The sequence below is a fragment of the Periplaneta americana genome, chromosome 16 (assembly GCF_040183065.1).
Source record: "Periplaneta americana isolate PAMFEO1 chromosome 16, P.americana_PAMFEO1_priV1, whole genome shotgun sequence".
Taxonomy (NCBI): Eukaryota; Metazoa; Arthropoda; class Insecta; order Blattodea; family Blattidae; genus Periplaneta; species Periplaneta americana.
This window is the reverse complement of record NC_091132.1, coordinates 64,424,095-64,445,195: the sequence shown is the minus strand read 5'-3', so window position 1 is coordinate 64,445,195 and position 21,101 is coordinate 64,424,095. Positions and strand designations below refer to the sequence as shown.

Here is a 21,101-nt window from a genome sequence, read left to right as displayed (position 1 = left end):
AATAAATTCAGATTGTATCATCATAAATATGGAACTGAAAGATCCCATTTTATGTGATTAGAGGTACCAAAGTGTTTCACAAGCACAGCTCTTAGCCATGGTACCTACTTTGATCCAAGGTTATATAATAAAACAATTGAAAAATACCAAAATTTGGAAGATTGTAGTATCATAAATTTAAAAAATGGCGTTAGGAATTTAATTTTTAAAGAATATATATTGATTTAATATATATATATATATATATATATATATATATATATATTTGTACGAGTTAAACTGTTAAAATTGAAATTGTATTTTTTAAAGTTAATTTATTCCTATAATTTTTTTCCTTGACCCACTTTGTGTCAAATAATTATGTGTGTTTTTGTTAAATATTTGTTTACATAACTCCCTGAGCACGAGTTTTTACTCGTTCAGGGAAGAATTAAGATTGTATTTTTGTACATGTTATTTTTCTGACAATAAACAATATACTAGATTGTGATTGTACCAAGTCATCATTTGAAACAACGAAGAGCAAATCTATTCTTCTTTGAAAGAGATAAATGTTAATTTTTCTGCCAGAAATTAACATACATAGGCCTACATACATACACACATACATACATACATACATACATACATACATACATACATACATACATACATACATACATACGTACACACATACATACACACACACGAGCGTAATGCAAATTTACACTCGAGAGATTGTCCAACTCAGAAAGTTTGGTTTTAATAGGAATTCTGCAATAAAATACTCGTGTGTGCGTTTCATGACAACAGAAGTATTTTCACCGTTACGGTCGAGGAATCGACAGTGAAAACAATGACATAACTACATTCTATTGTCTGGAAAGTACGGTGTAATACATTTTACGGAGCTTTCTAACCAACAGTGCAAGTTTACTAGTTTAAATTGAAGAATAATAATTTATAAATTCGTCTCGTAAATAGAAAGTATTTATTTCTACCCAATATTAATATTTAATGTAGCCACTTGCATAACTCACACGACAGCGAGTTAAGACATTAGGTATTAGGCTGCGCTCGGACTTCACTTAAGCTGAGTACCTGTTGGGGTTTTCAGTTATCCGGATTACATCAGCTCCTCTGCATGTAAGCCCGTCCATTGTATATTGCGCAACCATGGCATCTGCCGCCGACTGACTTCTATTTTCCCCTCACTCTTACCTTTCTTGATGAGTTGTGGGATAATTGTAATATTCTTTTTATTTTGTAGAATGTGCCCATGATGCGTTTTAAACTTAAAATAATTGGCATTCTGTAGCCATTTGCCTGGTACTTTATTATTATATACGTGGGCTGCCCAGATTGATTCTTAACATTCTTCTGTACATCACATCTCAAATGCCTAAATTCTCCTAACGATGCCAATTTCTTTAGGGTAAAATTGATCAGATATAGAGTAACATTGTACTAATCTGTATCTTAATGCATTAGGAAACTTTAGCTGTCGTTTTTTTAAGAAATTGTAATAAACATAATTTTAGGTTTACGTCGTATATTCTGACAGAAGCTTTTCGTATATTCCCGCCTAGATAATATATAACAGATTGCTCATCCCTATGTTAAAATCGGCAGCACTTTGAAGAGAACAACCGCCAGGATCGCCACCCGTCCGCCGTAAACGAACACGAGATGACAGTACAGTCGCTAATGCAATTCAAATGGGAGTTATGACGTGAATCCTTTTGTAACAAATAGATGGCAGCATAGTAAATCTGACAAAAGTTGTTATCGTCAAAGTCTATAAGGTCGAGCAATCTGGGTATATATTATGATCTAGGATTCCAGTCATCTCAGGTTCAGTCCTTCATTTTAAACTCAATTTTTATGGAGTGCAACGCTAAGTTCTGTAGTGATTTTGAGTGTGTCTACATACTGTACATTAAACTAAAATGTAAATCCTGTTGTTAAGTCTTACTTCATTATTTCAAATCTCATTGGAATGTTTACTTAATATTTTGAAGCTAGTTTATGACAGTAATTTTATTGTGGATATATCCTACAGTATTGTGAAATCACGTGGCAACTTTATTTGCCAGTGAGCACTACAGTATGGAAAAATGTGCGTACTTCGCTCCATATGTCAGATGATAGTTTATTCATTGTGAGCCAGATTTTAAACGCTATAAAAGTGATCTCTCTACTGCTCAGTGGCAACTATGGTTGCCATAAAATTTTAGCATCTTTAATGCCTATAGAATTTTGTAGTATTTTACCATTACATGAACGATGCATAGATGAGGCATAACTTATATGAAAAAAATGTAGAAAATAAAAACGAAAATAGTTGTGAGCACTAATGAGTTAATGATAATGATAGATATCTCTTAGTGAGGTGGGGCCGTAATTTTTACAATATTGCTGTCTGTAGCATATTCGATTCGGTGTCGTATGTGTGGTGTTCGATCTAGATCGTTTTTTATCCAACGACCTTAATATTTGAACTGTGTAACAGTTTCTACTACCTTATTAAGCAATAACTTTTATATCAATAGTGCTTATATAGTGCTGTGTCTAGTGTAATTTCAAGACCAATATCAATTTATTTCAAGTATCCGTAGCTATTAGAATTTGATACTGTAGATGTAGAAACGAATGTGTCCAAGTCAGAACCTCAAAGTAAAAGATGGCTTTAGGGGATACGAAAAGTCAACTACGCCGCTTGGTTTTGAAGCATGAAATAATTCTCCGCCGCCTTTTATCTCTTCCAATCGAAAACTTTTGATGCAGATCAAAGATAGGAGCTGGGAATGAAGATTAAAATTCCTTCAAATCGATATTTGACATAGGAAGGAAGTTCTCCTGTCATTCGATGGAGATGTGTGCGAAGTTCTGCAGACTCAGTTGTGGCTCAATAAGCGGACTGCTTCTTTCTGCGATTTTAGTGAATAAGTTGAATTTGGAATACGTCTTCTTCGGTTACTTTAGTTTTTTCCTGCGTCTGCCATTTCAATATTACTCCGACATCGCTATTTCAAGTTTAATTTGTCCTTGTATAACTTCTAATGGAACTACTGTACCTCCGCAGGGATAATATTACTCAGTTTTTACCAGTTGTAAATTTGTGTTCGAGATAGGCATTGGTCTTTTTTATTTTGTCATATCGCTTTGTATTGCAGAGCTTTTTTTAATCAGGCATAGTTGGTAACTGCAACAGTGAGCTCCTTCATATCTGAGTATTGAACTTAACTTCTAGAAAGCGTACTTTCAGTTTTGGTAGTAAGCCAGTCTGATGGACTAAAATCTTTCTTTATTTTAATTGATTAACGCAACCGTAACAACTTATAAGTTATGTAGTTTAGGTGCAATTGATAATAGCTGTGTTTTTGGCGGGATGAGTCAGAGTATTGGACATGGAATTGTATGAATTTCGGCTTATAGTTTGGGAAAAATCCGAAAATTCATTATCTACAACGAGCTGAATATCGATTAGCGCAGAATCATAACTTATGGATATCCATTGAACGTCCAAAGTTATGGGATTTCAGATGAAAAAGTAATGAGATCTAAAAATAAAATAATAATTAATATAGAACTATAGAACAAGTTTATCATTTTAAATTTTACGAAGATTGTACAATACTCTAGGATGTGATTTCTAACATAATTCTGATGAAAAAAAAAGTTATTATATACATGTGTGCGATTTTGAATAGTTTCGGATAGTCACGTTTCTTTCTTCCGTAACACGCATTCTTGTGAACTCTCTCTCTCTCTCTCTCTCTCTCCCTCTCTCTCTCTCTCTCTCTGGACGTCTGGAGCTGTAGTACAGTCTGATAGCAGCGACACAAAATCTCCTGCATGACATCAGGGTCACGATTAGAGATAACTCAACACTGGTACACTGTATCTACCTAGCATTCGAAGAACGGAAGTTAGGGAATGCAGCGCGCGCAGTTCACACTAGGGAGAGTACGTGTATTTCTGCAGAAGGTGAGGTCTTTGAAAACCGGCTTTAATACAGATTTTTAAGGTGAATAATAACGTTAATGTTCTTTAATAAATTTATAATACACCCAGTATCATTGTTGTAAATAATTTAAATGCTTAAACCTTCATAATATCTAGGTTTATGTTTAACATTCAGGAGGGCGTAACTCACTCAATTAAAAAAAAATATGACATGTTTATAGGAACTTTTTTCGTCATAATGATGCCAGAAATCACATCCTAGAGTATTGCACAATCTTCGTGAAACATCCTGTATATTAGACTAAAGATGAAGATTTACAAACTAAATTATACAAATTGTTGTTTGTTGTTGTTTATTATTAGTAAAATAACATGTACAAAAATACAGTCTTAATTCTTCCCTGAAGGAGTAAAAACTCGAAAATGCCAATACATGTGCAAAACTAAGTACAGAACCTTGTAGGAAAAAGCAAAGAATACAAACCTGAAATTCTGTAGGATGATGACTGCTCCAGATGCTCATATAGGCCTACAACTGCGAGAACTGAACTCTTAAGAGTAAAGACAAAAGGAAGATTGAAATAGCTGAGATGAGGTTGTTAAAAACTGGATATTGTACATTAAGGGGCATTAACAACAGAAGATAAAGAGATGATTTATTTAGCTACCGGCATAGCTCAAGCGGTAGGCGCGTTTACCTGCTAATCCAAAACTGCGCTCGAGAATGGATTGGATTCTTGCTTGGGCTGATTATTATCTGTTTGGGCTTTATCGAGGTTTTCTCTAACAGTAGCCAAATAACATCTCGATATCACCAAATCCATCAACGCTAAATTTTATTTGACTTATTTATTTTATTTATTTGGCTAGTAAGCAAAGTGAGTACAATTTAAAGGTATACATTAAGGGTGCTATTCATAGACATTTCGCAGCACGCGCCAAGAGCGTGCTAAACTAGCCCCGGCTATCCACTGGTTACTTGTACAGAATTGAAATCATATCATATCGCTAACACTGGTTTATAAATACGAAAAACGCTGATCATCCACCGGAAGCCCGCGCTAAGAATGTCTATGAATACGGCCCTAAAATTTTTATCTAGCCGTAAGAGCCAGGCTCCTGTACAGTGTGGTTTTAGCCTATAATATAACATAAAATTTACAAAGGTAGTTTACTAAATACACTAATTAACTTAATTCAGACCGACAACTAACATAACACACACGAGAAAATAGAAAGAGAAAAGGATAAAAAACACATTAATATAATTGACAATCGGATAGAAGCCACTGACATTCAATAAAAATATGAATATAGTCGACAGAAAAATAAAAAGGTAAAAAATACACACATTTGTTAATATTATATATCATTAATACTTGAAGCCTTGCCCCAAATAGGGATTTAAGCGCCACAATCGTCGAAAACGAGTTATTAGTGAAATAGCAATCTATGATACTGTAGTTTCTCTATCATAATAATATGGAAACATCTGTCGGTAGCTATGGCAACTATATCACGTTGAAATTCCAAAGCCGAAGTTCGTTCGTTGTGGAAGACGGATCTAGTTCCAGTTGTTTTTTTTTTTTGTTTTTTTTTTTTTGTTTTTTTAATTTATTGATCGATCAGCGCATTTAGCGCTATACAAAACATTTCTAAATAAAATATAAACATGACACTGAATTGAGGACAGCCTAGACTGGGCTCCTCAATGAACAAAAATAATTATATACATAGGTTGGTGTGATGATAAATATTGATTATAATATGAGGTCCATTAGATTTATTTCTTTATTTTATTGGGTTGTTTTACGACGCTGTATCAACATCTAGGTTATTTAGCGTCTGAATGAAATGAAGGTGATAATGCCGGTGAAATGAGTCTGGGGTCCAGCACCGAAAGTTACCCAGCATTTGTTCGTGTTGGGTTCAGGGAAAACCCCGGAAAAAACCTCAACGAGGTAACTTGCCCCGACCGGGATTCGAACCCGGACCACTTGGTTTCGCGGCCAGACGCGCTGATCGTTACTCCACAGGTGTAGACGGTCCATTGAAAATCTGGCTCTTGATTCTGGTGGGAAATGTGGACTTACTTCCGAGAGAGTAGTGGATGGCGCCTGGAATATTTTCTAGGTTGTTATAGAACTTCTTAGCTTGTGAATGAATGAACTGTTTTATTATGTCAATACCAGTTTCTCTGTGTAGTTGGCTGTTACGGACAAACCAAGGAGAATTGAGTGAAATTCGTAGGACTTTATTTTAGGATGTGTTTAATTTCATTTATTGCAGCTCTTCCCCAGACAGGGCAGGCGTAAAGCAATAGAGGTCGTAATAGAGATGTGTAAAGTAGCATGCAATTTTGTAGCGTTAGAGATGATTTCTCGTTGAGGAGCGGATATAATTTAGTGAGTCTTGAGTAGGCCAATTTAAGTTTGTTATTGATGTGATATTTCCATGATAGACGGCGATCTAAGTGCACTCCAAGATAGTTTACAGCTTCATCCTTTGGTTTCCACGGTATCACGTTGGTTGAAAGATTTATGCATGGAGGATTAGCAGGACGACACAAAGTAAATATCATTCCTTCGCATTTATTGTAGTTCAGTGCGATGCGCCAATTTAGTTTTCCTTAAATTTCTCAGAAGAATAGAATTGGAGCTTAGATCCCTATTCTGGGCAAGGCTTAAATTTTATACCTAAATTTATTTTTTAAAAAGTTCAATTTTAAAATGTTCCAAAGATGGTAAATTATTTGTAATTTTATTATGAAGTTTTGGGCCGAAACTAGCACCATGTTTGAGTGCTGCACTTGTATGACATTTAGGCTCAATCAATGGGAGAGTAGACTTTCGTCTTCGAGTATGATGTTCATGTCGATTACATTTATGTTTTATTTGATTTCTGTGGTAGTAAGTTAGTAAAATAATATTTATAAATGTTTTTCAATAGTTAACACTTTAAAATCTGTATAATGTTATAATTCATAGAACGTCGTTAAATAACCAATTTAAAAGAGAGAACAATTGAAAATGATGAACTTAGGTCTATGTGAAAGGACTGAAGACCGGAAAAGCAACTGACATGAGCACTTATAAAGAGATGATTTAAACCAGCTCGATAACTTAAATAACATACCTATTGGACATAGAGATGTGGGGAATCCTAGACGAAATTAGATAGACAATTTCTAGTTCTGTATGATCGTAACGGGTCTTCGGTACATCTATGATGGTTATGAATGGTGATGGTGGTAGTGGTGGTGGTGGTGATGATGATTTGAAACCATGACAGAGAGTAGTCTTGGAGAACGAATCTAGCTTAGTAGCTCTAAGCTGTAACACTACATTTATTTTAATATCTGCAGGTAGTTGTGAAAAATGAGACCATTCTCGTCACATAGCTTGCGTGTTTCTTACGACACAGTTCTTGCAGAAAATTATGTTAACACTGAAGTATGGTAGTAATACCAACAGGTATTCAGTATGTTATGATGTGCAGATTATCATCTGCTTCAAACTAGGAAATTGCCTTTGATATTTTTAGGCTTTGGAGAGTCATGGTATCTAATATCTGAGTGTGCTACGTCTAACAATAACTGCTTCATGATGCAAAACGAGATGACAAGATAGTAATAATAGGTTACCATTGGTGAAACGCTAATGATTAAGTTACTTACGCAACGATAGAGTTATTTTCTAGTTTACATCTTTTGTAATAAGTTATTGATGTCTTCCGATTCCCAACAACAAAGGCTTCCGTCTCATCAATTCGTCAATTGATTTTCCTGAAGTTCTCATTCTTCAATTACTTCATTGATTTTTTTTTCCACTACTTTCTTGGTTTTCCTTTCTTTCTTCTTGCATTCTGGTACCAATGTTGTTTACATGCTTCGTAAGTTGACAGTACCGCATATTCTCAGGTTGCTATACAAACAAAAGAAATCACAGTGCTGTTTCCAATTCACTGCGGGCTAAAGCAAGGAGATACAATATCACCTTTGATTTTTAACTTTGCTCTAGAATATGCCATTAGGAAAGTCTAGGATAACAGAAAGGAATTGGAATTTAACGGGTTACATCAGCTCCTTTTTTATGCGGATGACGTGACTATGTTAGCAGAAAATCCACTAACTATTAGGGAAAACACGGAAATTTTACTTGAAGGAAGTAAAGAGACAGGTTTGGAAATAAATCCCGAAAAAGACAAAGTGTATGATTATATCCCGTGACCAGAATATTGTATGAAATGGAAATATAAAAATTGAAAATTTATCCTTTGAAGAGGTGGAAAAATTCAAATATCTTGGAGCATCAGTAACAAATATAAATGATACTCGGGAGGAAATTAAACGCAGAATTAATATGGGAAATGCCTATTATTATTCGGCTGAGAAGCTTTTGTCATCCAGTCTGCTATCAAAAAATCTGAAAATTACAATTTATAAAACAGTTATATTACCGGTTGTTCTGTATGGTTGTGAAACGTGAACTCTCATTTTGAGAGAGGAACAGAGGTTAAGGGTGTTTGAGAATAAGGTGCTTGGGAAAATATTTGAGGCTAAGAGGGATGAAGATACAGGAGAATGGAGAAAGTTACATAACGCAGTTTATTCTTCACCTGACATAATTAGGAACATTAAATCCAGACGTTTTAGATGGGCAGAGCATTAGCACGTATGGGCGAAACCAGAAATGCATATAGAGTGTTAGTTGGGAGGCCGGAGGGAATACAATCTTTGAGGAGGCCGAGACGTAGGTGGGAGGATAATATTAAAATGGATTTGAGGGAGGTGGGATGTGATGGTAGGGAGTGGATCAATCTTGCTCAGGTTAGGGACCGATGGCGGGTTTATGTGAGGCGGCAATGAACTTCCAGGTTCCTTAAATGCCAAAAGTAAGTAAGTAAGTAAGTAACTAAGTAAGTAACTAAGCAAGTAAGTAAGTAAGTAAGTAAGCTATTCCTGTAAAAGTTCTGTAATAAGTTGAAATGTCCACACCTGTAGAGTAACGGTTCGTGCGTTTGGCCGCGAAACCAGGTGGACCGGGTTCGATTCCCGGTTGGGGCAAGTTACCTGGTTGAAGTTTTATCCGAGGTTTTCCCTCAACCTAATATGAGTAAATGCTGGGCAACTATCGATGCTGGACCCCGGACTCATTTCACCAGCATTATCACCTTCATATCATTCAGAAGCTAAATAACCTAAGATGTTGATAAAGCGTCGTAAATAACCTAAAAAAAGAATAAGTCGAAATATATTATGTCATTTAGAAGAACTAATTCTCAAAATATTGTGTAATTTATGCGCCTGTTTTGATAATGAGTGCATAGTAGTAGGAAGAACATTTTCAGCTATTAAATTAGTAATTAGGGCTTTCGTCCGATTTTGGCATTTTCTTCTGGGACACTTTTAACGCTTGTCGTACTGTAAGAGCGTGGAAACATTACTGACTGTTAATAATTATAGGCTATAAGTGCGAACTTAACGTTTGTCGTACAATGAGAGTGTAGAAGCATTACTGACTTAATAATTATAGGCCATGAGTGCGAACGCTATAAATGGCATAAACAAACGTACGGATGGTCATCATATAGCACATACTTCCTTTTTGTCATTCTACAGAATTGGTGGAGCATGGAAACGAGACGGAAAGTGTTGAAGCGTCGAACGCCGCCTCGCTGGGCCTGGTAATGAGAGTGGGATGAGGGGCAGGTAATTGCGTTCCTGTTGTGAAGCAAAGCGCGGCGCTCCGCATTGTCTGCTCGCTTTTACCGTTTCTTGAGAAGCCGGCATCGGCGCTCCTGACTGAAGACGATTTCCGATCCCTCCCACTTTCCAATTATTAAATGGGAGGTAGATGTTACGATATGACAGCTAAATAAATCATTTTTCCAGAATAGAATTCTTTAATCAATCACTAATATTGATTCTGACGATTAGGCCTATTATAACTATAATAATAAACTAATGATTATGACGATAATAATAATAATAATACTTAATAATAATAACAATAATAATAATAATAATAATAATAATAATAATAATAATAATAATATTGAACTGCCCCCATTGAGGGTAGCCCTTACGGACTCAGTATATCCTAAAAAAATTATTATGCTTATGTAAACATAGATATTAAATTCTAAAGTAGGGGAACAAAGAAAAGGGCGTGAAAAATTACAATTGCTATTAATGTGGCACCATGTGATTAATTCGCGGGTGCTCGTGTAAAGGGGGCTAAGTATGATTTGTCTAAACTGGAATAAGTACATATTTGAACTATCCACAATTACTTTTCTCTTGTGTTAAAGGGGTTAAGTTATTCTTCCATTTACGATGCAGTTACAATGTTCCATATTTTGTGACAAAGGGGTTTTGTTCAGTACTAAAGGAGAGAAGTTTACATACCTTGCAATTTGACTTAACCCCCTTTAACGAGCACCCGCGAATTAGGATTTGGCAAGATTTTTTAACAGAATTATCACAATGTCATCCCTCAGAGATATTGGCAGAGCTGGTATAGTATAGTCCCTCAAGCACCTACGACTATTTCACTCATTTATTGTAGACCAATGCTAATAACAGTTAAGAGCATGCACAGAATGTCCCAAATTGATGTATGCATTCTTTGAAATACTATTTATCAGCAAAGAAATGAGATAGAAATACGACGTTTGTGGTTTAAGATTCAGAAAGCATTGGAAAACATGGAAACATGTTCATCTGTTTATAAACAAACATGGCGGTGCAATTATCGTTCGATGAACGTAAGTTATGTTATGAAATGTTATGTTATTGGAAAGTGGAGAATGTTGTTAAGGTTTAACGACGTAGGAGGGTTGAATTTGGAACACAACCACCAACAAGGTTAACTGTCACAAGAATCCGAGAAGTTTGAAGTCGACGGAACAGTGCAATATGTGCTGAAAGGGCGGTGCGGAAGAAAGAGAAGTTCCACCGATAACGAGAGTGTTGATGCAGTCATGCAGGCTTTTGCAAAATCCCCAAAGAAGTGAATGAGGCAATGTTCTCGTAAGATTGGTATCACCAAATCCAGTGTCCATCGAAGTTTGCGAGCTCAAAAATGGAAGCCTTACATTCCGAGACTTGTCCACGTACTAAATAACAACGACCCAGAGATGGATAGAACGAAGAGGAAGTGCTGCGGAGTTCCCGCCTCGATCTCTGGATTTAACTCCTCCAGACTTTTACCTATGGGGAGCTCTAAAAGGAATACAAAACCGCAAAAATCTTATTTCTGTCTCATCTCGTTGCTGAGAAATAGTGTTTCAAAATGTGTATGCGTCAATTTGAAACACTTTATATAAATGAACCACAACTGTGATTATACAAAATTCCTATACAATTAGCGCTCTGTTATTGTCACATACTCGTTGTTGAAGAGACGTATGAATAGGTCTGTGCGTCTTTGCAAGGGAATTTGGGGCTAGAAGGAAGGATCTAAGTATGTTCCAAGCCTATTGATCACTTATCTTACTCCTTTTTTTCATCATTTCTTTTAAGGAATTTAAGATAATTCTGAAGAGGAAAAAAGCCGGAAACGTAACCAAATACAGTAGCTAACACATAACGCAGAAACGATCCGCACCACAGCTGAACAGTAGCAGGACAGTGTTACCGAAGGTGTTCAAAGCCTAGATTGAACGAGTGTTAATGTGGGGCGTTGCTATGCTCGCTAGACAAGAGATTTTTTACTAGACTAGCGACGAAATTCGAGTGAGCTCGACAAGAAGTACCCAGGGTGACACGGCAGATCCAAGGTGCCGATGGTTTTAATTTGGAAAATTCTATAATTTATGATGGGGATTGTATAGGTCCGTGGCTCATGTACTATTTCTTGACACTTGAGTTAGCGCCTTAGGAAAATGACGTTAAACCACAGGCAGGATGACGAACCAATTGACTATGACGCTATGAGATGACTGTAATAAAACATTGTCCTGAGGGCATAATGTGGGGATGGGTAGGTATTCTGACAAGGGGGAAAAGAATATGTGTTCCTGACTTGGAGAGTGATTGGAGTGAGACATGTTTGTCATCTTCATTCTTAATATTAATATGATATATTATATTTCGTCACAGTATTTCTTACATGTAATGGTGGACCTCACATTTTCACGTATACGTACGTTGCCACCATTAACAATTATTACAAATAACATATATTTGCAGTTCACTTTACTAAAACTACCCTAGTCCCACTACCTATCTCCCGTCTTCCTGTTCAGTCCATCGTCTATTTAATACTTATCCTACCTTGTGTTTGTTATTAATTATTTATTCAGTAGTTCACATATATCTTACTGTTTACACCAGATTTTTATTCAGTTCACTATTCGCTATAATAACTTATGTATACTATCAATAATTCCTACTATTCACAGCTTCGTTACTCTGATGCCTTGATATTAATCTTTCCAGATACTCTTTTCATGATTTTTTTATTTTAGTAGGTTATTTTACGACGCTTTATCAACATCTTAGGTTATTTAGCGTCTGAATGAGATGAAATTACCCAGCATTTGCTCATATTGGGTTGAGGGAAAACCCCGGAAAAAATCTCAACCAGGTAACTTTCCCAGACCGGGAATCGAACCCGGGCCACCTGGTTTCTCGGCCAGGCGCGCTAACCGTTACTCCACAGGTGTGAACCTCTTTTCTTAATCTTTTGCTAGTTCAATAAAACTGGTCACTCATTAACTCGGAAAACACTATTCACTATTTTTTTTACCTTAGTAAAACAGGTCGTTATCAACGCTGATCTCTACCTCTTTCACTGACCACTGCTCTCCCTTCTTCACTCGCGTGTCTTTCTTATACTATCAAGTCTCATCACCACCCATCATATTTTTCACCAATTTTGTTTATCCCCCACGGCTCAATTAACGTTTGATTTAATTCTTCGATTTTTTTACCATCATGCTTCTAAATTCTTTAAAATCTCCAACAATATCCCCAAGTCTTTTAAGTTACTTCTTTCACTCCCACCCTTATTACTATCACTTCCTCTCCCATTTTCACAACTCGACTCATGAATGAGCTTTTTCCCCATCAGTATTCTCTTTCCTACTCCCATACTCCTTATGCCACTCATCCTCACATTCAAGTACTTTCTTAGCAGACTTTCATTCTTCTTACTCTGCATTTTAACGTTGCTTCCCTCTCTATGTCGTGTCATCATGTTTATACTTCCTCGTTCGTCATCATGCCGGTTCTTAACCTCGTTACTACTCCTATTGTCGTGTGGTGACCTTCGACTATCTGATGTGCCATCCTTGCAGTTGAGATGATTTTTTCCACAATTCCTGTTCTTTCTCTTGGTTTACTATTTCTTCCCTCAGAAAAACTGCTCTTTTCTCCCTTGGAATCTGTTCGTTGTTCACATGCGTTCTTCTCTTCGGAGCCTGTAATCCAAATTCAGGGTGCCCATCATTCTTAATGTTAAATTATTCATTTTCTGATGGCAGCATCCGTCGTGCTGGATACAGGGCTAGCCATGAATCCGAACCCAGACCCTACAACAAATTCTGGATTTGAAAATGTTTGCGAATGAAAGATAAGATACTCAATGCTTTATTAATGCAGCTAACATTGACATAGGATATTGGGCTGTGACTGACATGAGATGGACCGGACATGAGTTCTGATCCAGAGATTGAAACAAGCAATAGTTACTTGTCGCTTCTTAGGTCGTTCCCGATGTATTCCACGATTGCCAGAGACCGGATTTCTCCACAATATCTTGGTTCTCGGTCACGCTCACAGGGACACGTTTTGCTAGATGCCATATTTCGCGAATAGATGATAGAATTATCGCTTTAGATGTTACGAAGATGTACCAGAAGTGATGGTGAAGACTAAATTAGGTTTGTGAGTGCTTGGAGCAGCGATGTCAAGGTCAAGAGCACGTAGACGGCTCTGCGTGCGATCAAGAGCTCACTGGTTGCAATGAACCTATTCTGCAGGCAGCAGCGGTGAATAAGAAGGGGTGAGCAAAGCGAACTCTATTAGCGTATCACTTGCAAGATGAATGAAACTGCTTTTAAGTAATAGATATCGTGTTACATCCATACAAGACAACAAGAAATCAGAATATGTTCTGTAGAATGTACCTCTCTAATAAATACAATGAATTATAAAATAGTAGACTACAATAAATAATAAACATAGCTTCTCCTTAACTTATATAGTTTAAGATAATAGCTAGAATATAATTAATTTTTATATAATTATTTAATAATCCAACTAGTATAAAGACACTGTTTTCGTGTTTTAAACTTACTAATACAAAAGTGAAAGAAATTACAGGACATTGTGCATACGGAAAAATGAAATAATAGGTCTGCAACAAATAATACACATAAGCCTAGTACATTTTCTTTATTTTAGGGGTTTAAATAATAAGACCTACCTAATTAATTGCTATGTAACTGTTACATACTTAATAATGCACTTATTATATGAACAGCACATTTCTAGAAAAAAATTTAAATTCCTGACTTCTAGTCTAATACAGAAGTGTTTTCCTTGTTTTTGCCGACACACCTACCTTCTTATGTCCGGCGAAATTATGTTTCCTGCAGCATGACGTAGCATAGCACGCTTATTATCATCTGATAATCTTAATATTAGTTTTGGTTTTATGAGTTTCATAAGTGAGGCAAATTGCTCACATACGTGCTTACTGCGAAATATAGAAATAATTTGCGCCGCAAATATTCGTGCCCTGGATATATTACCCGACAAAGCCAACTTCCAACTTGTCTCTGTTCACGCAATTTAAAGAACCTGGAGGGAACTTTTCCTCGGTTTAACCAGAGGATATTACAATGCTAAGGAACACTGTCAAACTGAAAATCTATGGACGACATTTGTTGACAATTTTTAGGCAGAATTCGTAACGAATATACGCTATTAGCATCATACTCTTTTTGTACTTCATTCTGTAAACTTAAATGCAATGCAGTGAGGAAGAACCTTCACAGTACGTACATATAAGCATATTTATTACTATTTAATGTAAATAAAACAACAAAATTTCAATACATAATTTATTATGTACATCAATTAATAATTTCAGGCGTTTCACATTGTTTCTCTATGTAGGCCTAACGAAATGCTTTCTATATATAGACAAAGAACATTATCTCCTCTTTCATTCATAAGAAGTCAAGAGTCAAGTCAGCCTAAAACTTAATGAACGACTTCTTCCTCAAAGTCTTATGTACAGCACAACCCTCGAGTTCATCAGTGTCTTGTACCTGCGTGCCGTACAAGCTCTGAACAACGCATACGGGCGATGAGGCACGCTTGCACTCTCGTTGACATCACTGGCTTGGAGGGACTTTGGACGTTACGGAAAAGCAAATTCAGAATAGTCGGTATCTGGGATCTAACCTCAGAGTATTCAAATACAATGCGGACATAATAATTTTAAAATTGTGTATTTAATAATTTTTGTATTTAAATGAAGTTAAATTTATGGTTCATGTTTTATTATAAAGTATGTATTATATTGTTAATATATTTTGTTTCAGGGAACACAACTATGACATTATCTAGTTGCAATGGACAAGCTCTCAACTGCACATTACTGTAGGTAATTAATAGACTATTTAAATTTTATTAGATAATTTTATGGTTTTAGTTTTTACTTTATTTTTAAAATAGTGCTACAATATACCAAACGAGGTTTTGAGATTTCCTAGATAAATTTACGTTGATCGTAAATTTATTGGTAACCTCAAAATCTCTTGTGGTATTACCTATGACAGCGACGATAAATATGACGGCCGGGTCCTGACACTGTTAGTGATGACTTTGACGACTATTATGACGTTGATGACGACGATATAATGCTGATGAGTATAACGGTAGTGATGACATTGACGAAGATGGAAAATTACGACAATTATGAAGACTTTTAATGACGAATATTTTGATGTTGACAGAAACGATGATGCAGTAACAACAAAGATTATGATGATGACAGTGGTGATGATGACGACAGTGACCACTGTCATGTAGGGTAAGGTTGCGTATATCGCACAACTTTAGCATTTATAATTTTTATTGAACAATACAATTTTTATTTTCTACATTCCTTTATAGAAATACATTCCCAGAACATTTACCTTTCATGTAAATAAGAATCCTTGAATTTGATTTAATATTTTTGAAGTAGAATGACATTTTCGAAACACTTGTCAATGGTGCCATTTAGGCAACTAGTTTCCTAAATAGGACCTGCGGTTTCTTAAATCGCACCTCTTTAACTGCAGGGAACGGGATGAAGGAAAGCTTTTAATATTGAACAGTATTTAATATGAACAATGTAATAAATGCAAATTACAAGTTTATTGAAATTAATGAAAGAGAGTAACGCATCTTCAAATGAAATTGAAGAAATAGAGCATCAATTACCTAATATTTGAACTTCCTGAATGTGTTTTTTGTTACACATTTTCCATGTGCTTCACCAGGCAGTTCAAACTGTAAATTGCGTCACCTTTTCTCCACGATTATCTCGAAGCCACCTAAGAACTGCTTCATGATTTAGCTGTCTGAAATGGTTTGAAGATAGAAATATCTAAAGGATGGGCCTCTGAGTATTATGACGAGGAAGCTGTAATAGGAGCACATCATTTTCCCGAGATAATCTAGCTTCTAAATTTTTGGAATAGTTCGTATATGTGGACATACAGAAGCAGCATTTTTTTCTATGGCAGGTTTGAGTGGCAAATAAAATGTTTGAGCTATTCGACAAATAGTTCACTCTTGATGTAACCTGAATCAGAGCAAACAAATAACGATCCTGGAAGAACACCAGCTGATAATGTAGGATGCATTGTTTGACGTTTAAACATTTTCATAGGTGGCAGAAAATATCTGGTGCGCTTGTACAACACACACTTGTTGTATTAACGCCCTTTTCACCACTTGATATTGCACACACCTGATGCATTCCTCGTTCAGTTAAAATTTTTGGTTCTTCTTTTGTACGGCTAGAATTGCTACAGTTGCTCATATCGCACCGGTGCGAATTAGGCACCTACAAAGTGGTGCGAATTAAGAAACTACGTCATAAGTTATTATTTCCTTCATTCTAGCCTATAATCACCACATGTTCGAAAATCGTACTAAGTTAAATGTTCTTTAATATTTCTTTTAACCGATAACATGTTAAGATTATGGATTCCTTTGCATACAAATCCGTTATTTAGTTACAAAATGTTAGCTAAATATGCATCCATCTGAGCGATTATATTAAATACTCTACCACCACGTTGGTAGCACAAGAAGTGGCAGAAATCAAGTGACATGGTGGAAGTTCATATGGTATATTGTAACAATACCACTAAATGCTACACTACTACAGTAACTTGTTTTAAACTAGCAGTGGTGCCATTTAGGAAGCGGTGCGATTTATGCTACTCTACCCTAAGATGCAAAGTAATTAAAATGTATATTAATTGATTCTGCGAGATACAACTTACTTCACACTGGTTAGCAGACTAGAATCATTTAGCTATGTCCGCAAAACAATTAACTACGCTTATCTTTGAAAATCGTATCATCAGTAGGCACTTTCCAACCATACATATGTCCTCCACGATCTCCAGATCTGAATCCGCTCGACTTATGAATATAGGATTACCTTGAAGAATGATTTTTCGTGACACAACAGACAACCCTACAACAACTGAAAGATCATTATCATCATCACCATCATCATCGTCAGGATGTAGGCCTAATTGGCCTCTTCCGACTCCAAGAATTGTTCTCGCCATCTCTTCTTTGGTCTTCCAATATTTTGTAGTTTAGTGCTGATTTTGCAATCCCCGTACTTGGCATTCTCATTACATTTCTGTATTTTATTATGTTCTCATTTATACTTTGTAGATTTAATTGTAGATTTGTATCCTGCTACTGCTCGGAGAAATTTCACCTCAGCCTATTCTATTCTTTTTATATGGGCTGCTGTCGATGTCCAGTATTGACTCCCATAAACCAAAAGGGGCAAAGCTCTTACTTTATGCAATATCAGTATAGTTTCTTTTCTCACTCTTTTTTCTAATGTGCGTTGGAAAATTCCACAAATATTGGGACTTATTGATTATTTTCGTCTACAGCTTTGTTTTCGTTAGTCTACAAGTATATGTGATAGATATCTCAATTACTTGAAGGTGTTTACCTGCTGTATTATTTTGGAGTCTATTACTATTTTAGCTCTGACTGGCATTTGTCCCTCGCAGGTTGTTTAACTTTTGTTTTGTATGTTGATGTTCTCATGTCATATTTTCTCATAATTTTATCAAATTTTGAAAACTGCTTCTTGAATTTCGTTTCCTGAACATCCTATAATTAGCTGGTCATTTGCAAATAATAAAGTTGTAAAATATTTGTCATTCAATATAAAATGTTTTTTTTTAATCAATCAATCATTCTTGTATAATCTCATCAATGTAGACATTAAAAGTGTTTGGGAAAAGAGAAGCAACTGAAAGATGCTGAAAAAATAAATATTCTAAGACATTGTCTACAAAATGCTGTTTATGGTGTCGCAGAAAGAATAGTGTTTTTTTTTTAACAAGAGATTGGCAGACATACTATCAATGTTTTGTAAAAATCAAATCCCACGGTTTACTCAACACAGCATTTTTTTACCTGGAATATTATAATATTTATAACGCTTTAAAGCTTGAAGTGATTGTTGAATGACTTACCGTAACAACTAATCGAGGTTGAAATAATTAGCATTTCATCACAGCCATAATGTCATTATCACCAACTATCACAAGTATTTCATACGTTCATCTCATTCTTTTGGGAATTGTGAACCAACACTAGATAGTACAGAACATACAAAGTGGAAGTGAAATAAATCAGAAGATTTTCATTTATCCCACTGGCGTATTTCAATACCGTGGACGGTTTTCGTGTAAATTTAATTTAAAAACTACTAATTTCAAGCCACTGAACGCTGTGAACATTGCAACGTCATACCGAGAGAGAGAGAGAGAGAGAGAGAGAGAGAGAGAGGCTCACGTACTAAGACAGACCTGAGTTCGTTGACCTCTTATATCTTTATTACTAGAAGAAAGATTAATGTGTTAGAGGTGATGTTGCCGGACTGCTGAAACTTTCAACCTAATTTTCTAATTAACCGTGCATTTTATTACAAAACGTAATATAGGTTTTCTATTCCTTTAAGAGTAGCCTATCGTCACTTTCAGTCTGCAGGATTATTTCACTTTCACCCTTTAGGCTATATATAAAGGGTGGAAGTAATAAATATAAAATAATATATAGATAATTATACGCCGTGTTCCGCTTAGAGGGATCGAGAAATAAGTAAATAAATGGTAATTTAAAGTATAAATAATGGTTGTGTAACATAACGTTTTGTATAACTTGATGCAAAAAGTCTCCGAGTTTCGGAGAATGGTCAGTGCAACTCGATGTGTGCGCCTCGAGCTACCCTGAAGACATCTAAAAGGTACTCAGCCCTCTGCCAAGTGTTCCATAATATTTGTGGGGTGATTAGCGCAGCTGCATTTATAATGCGTTGTCTCAGTTTTTCCAAAGTGTGAAGTGTATCACGTTGGTACACAACACTTGTCACAAAGCCCCAGAGGAAGGTCAATGGGTGTCAAGTCGGTTGACCTAGGTGGCCAGCAAGGGTTCTCCTCTTTCGATCAAACTATTGGGAAAGTTTGCATTCAAGAAGCCACGCACTGCTCCATAGTAATGGAGTGGAGCCCCATGTTGCTGAAATACCGATTCTGTGAGGAGTTTATCAACAGTAATCTCACTAGAAGTTTTGATTTATCTAGAGAAAATCAAAACTCGAGTGGGATTTAATTGACTATTACACGATTAGAAGAAAGTATATAAAGATTAGATGTAACGAAGTACTCCAATACAATAAAATATTAATTGACTTATGAAAATACAAAACTGTCTTCAAATTTGTACCATCTCAACATTATAAATATTACGCTAGTAGATGGCAGTAGTGTGTTATGATTAGCTTATCAGTTGTGCCAACTATGGAATCTTCATTGAACTCTGTGGACGGTTATTGGTCAAGAAGGCTTTGTTGACTGAGTTTCATTTTTATTAAAACAGTTGCATTCCACTTCAGTTATCCCGATCCCAATAATCAACGTCACTTGACAGATGATTTTCAATAAATCTTAGTATTAAACAATCTCTGATGCGTGACTATTCATAATATCATATAGCAGAAGCTATAACATAACCTAAATAATATAAACGAGTGTTAGAAAAGTTTTAATTATGGATGATGAAACAAACAAGAGACATTTTAATTAACGATGATGAAATAAAAAATAAACATGAATAATTTTAAAAGAAACAATTATTGAAAGTATAATTTTCAAATTTGAATGTTTTAGTGGTTGCTGTTAGTGTTTTATATTAGACGTGTGCGTAAAAGAAGTGAACTCGTTAATGTACATGGTGTATCCCTCAACTTATTCAGGATTTCCGAATGGTGCTCTTCATTTATTTGTAAATAGAATTTCATGGAAGATGCATAGCTATAACCAGTGATCTTTATTAATTCTTGTTATTGAATGCCAATGTGAGTCATATTTGAAAGTGCTATGCATCGACTGGAGTGATTTGTAATTTTCTGTTTTTTGACGTCCAGACCAGTGCAGTTTGAAATGTTGGAAAACTTTCTTTCTTTCTTTCTTTCTTTCTTTCTTTCTTTCTTTCTTTCTTTCTTTCTTTCTTTCTTTCTTTCGAAAATGTAAGGATTCACAATCTCATGTACGGCTGCCATAGGATGAATAAATTTGTTTTTTCTTCCTACTGACAAATTTTATATTTTGCACATAGGAGTTATTGTAGGAACAACGACGACATATGACATGGGTTTCACCCATTTCATGGAAGGGGGTAATAAACCATCTTTGTTGTTAGGTATCAAACGTGGATCTGCAGTATTAGTAAGCTAGAAGCACTGCAGATTGAGCTGCAGAGGAAGATAACAGGTGGAATTAACTCATTTGAGCTGGATAAGATTCCGACTATCACTTTAATTTCCAACGTAAATTTTTTGTGTGAAGTTTATTACATCCAATATTGGTGTTGGTTAAAG

The 21,101-nt window shown here is 35.7% G+C and overlaps 1 protein-coding gene across 1 annotated transcript in view; it reads left to right on the top strand.

The window, feature by feature from the left end:
* LOC138691390 (uncharacterized) overlaps positions 1–21,101 on the top strand; it is a 1,027,639-nt gene that overhangs the window by 142,301 nt on the left and 864,237 nt on the right. The window contains exon 2 of the mRNA XM_069813303.1: positions 15,508–15,569. The gene's annotated coding sequence lies outside the window, so the exon portion shown is untranslated. The remainder of the gene's footprint in view (positions 1–15,507; positions 15,570–21,101) is intronic.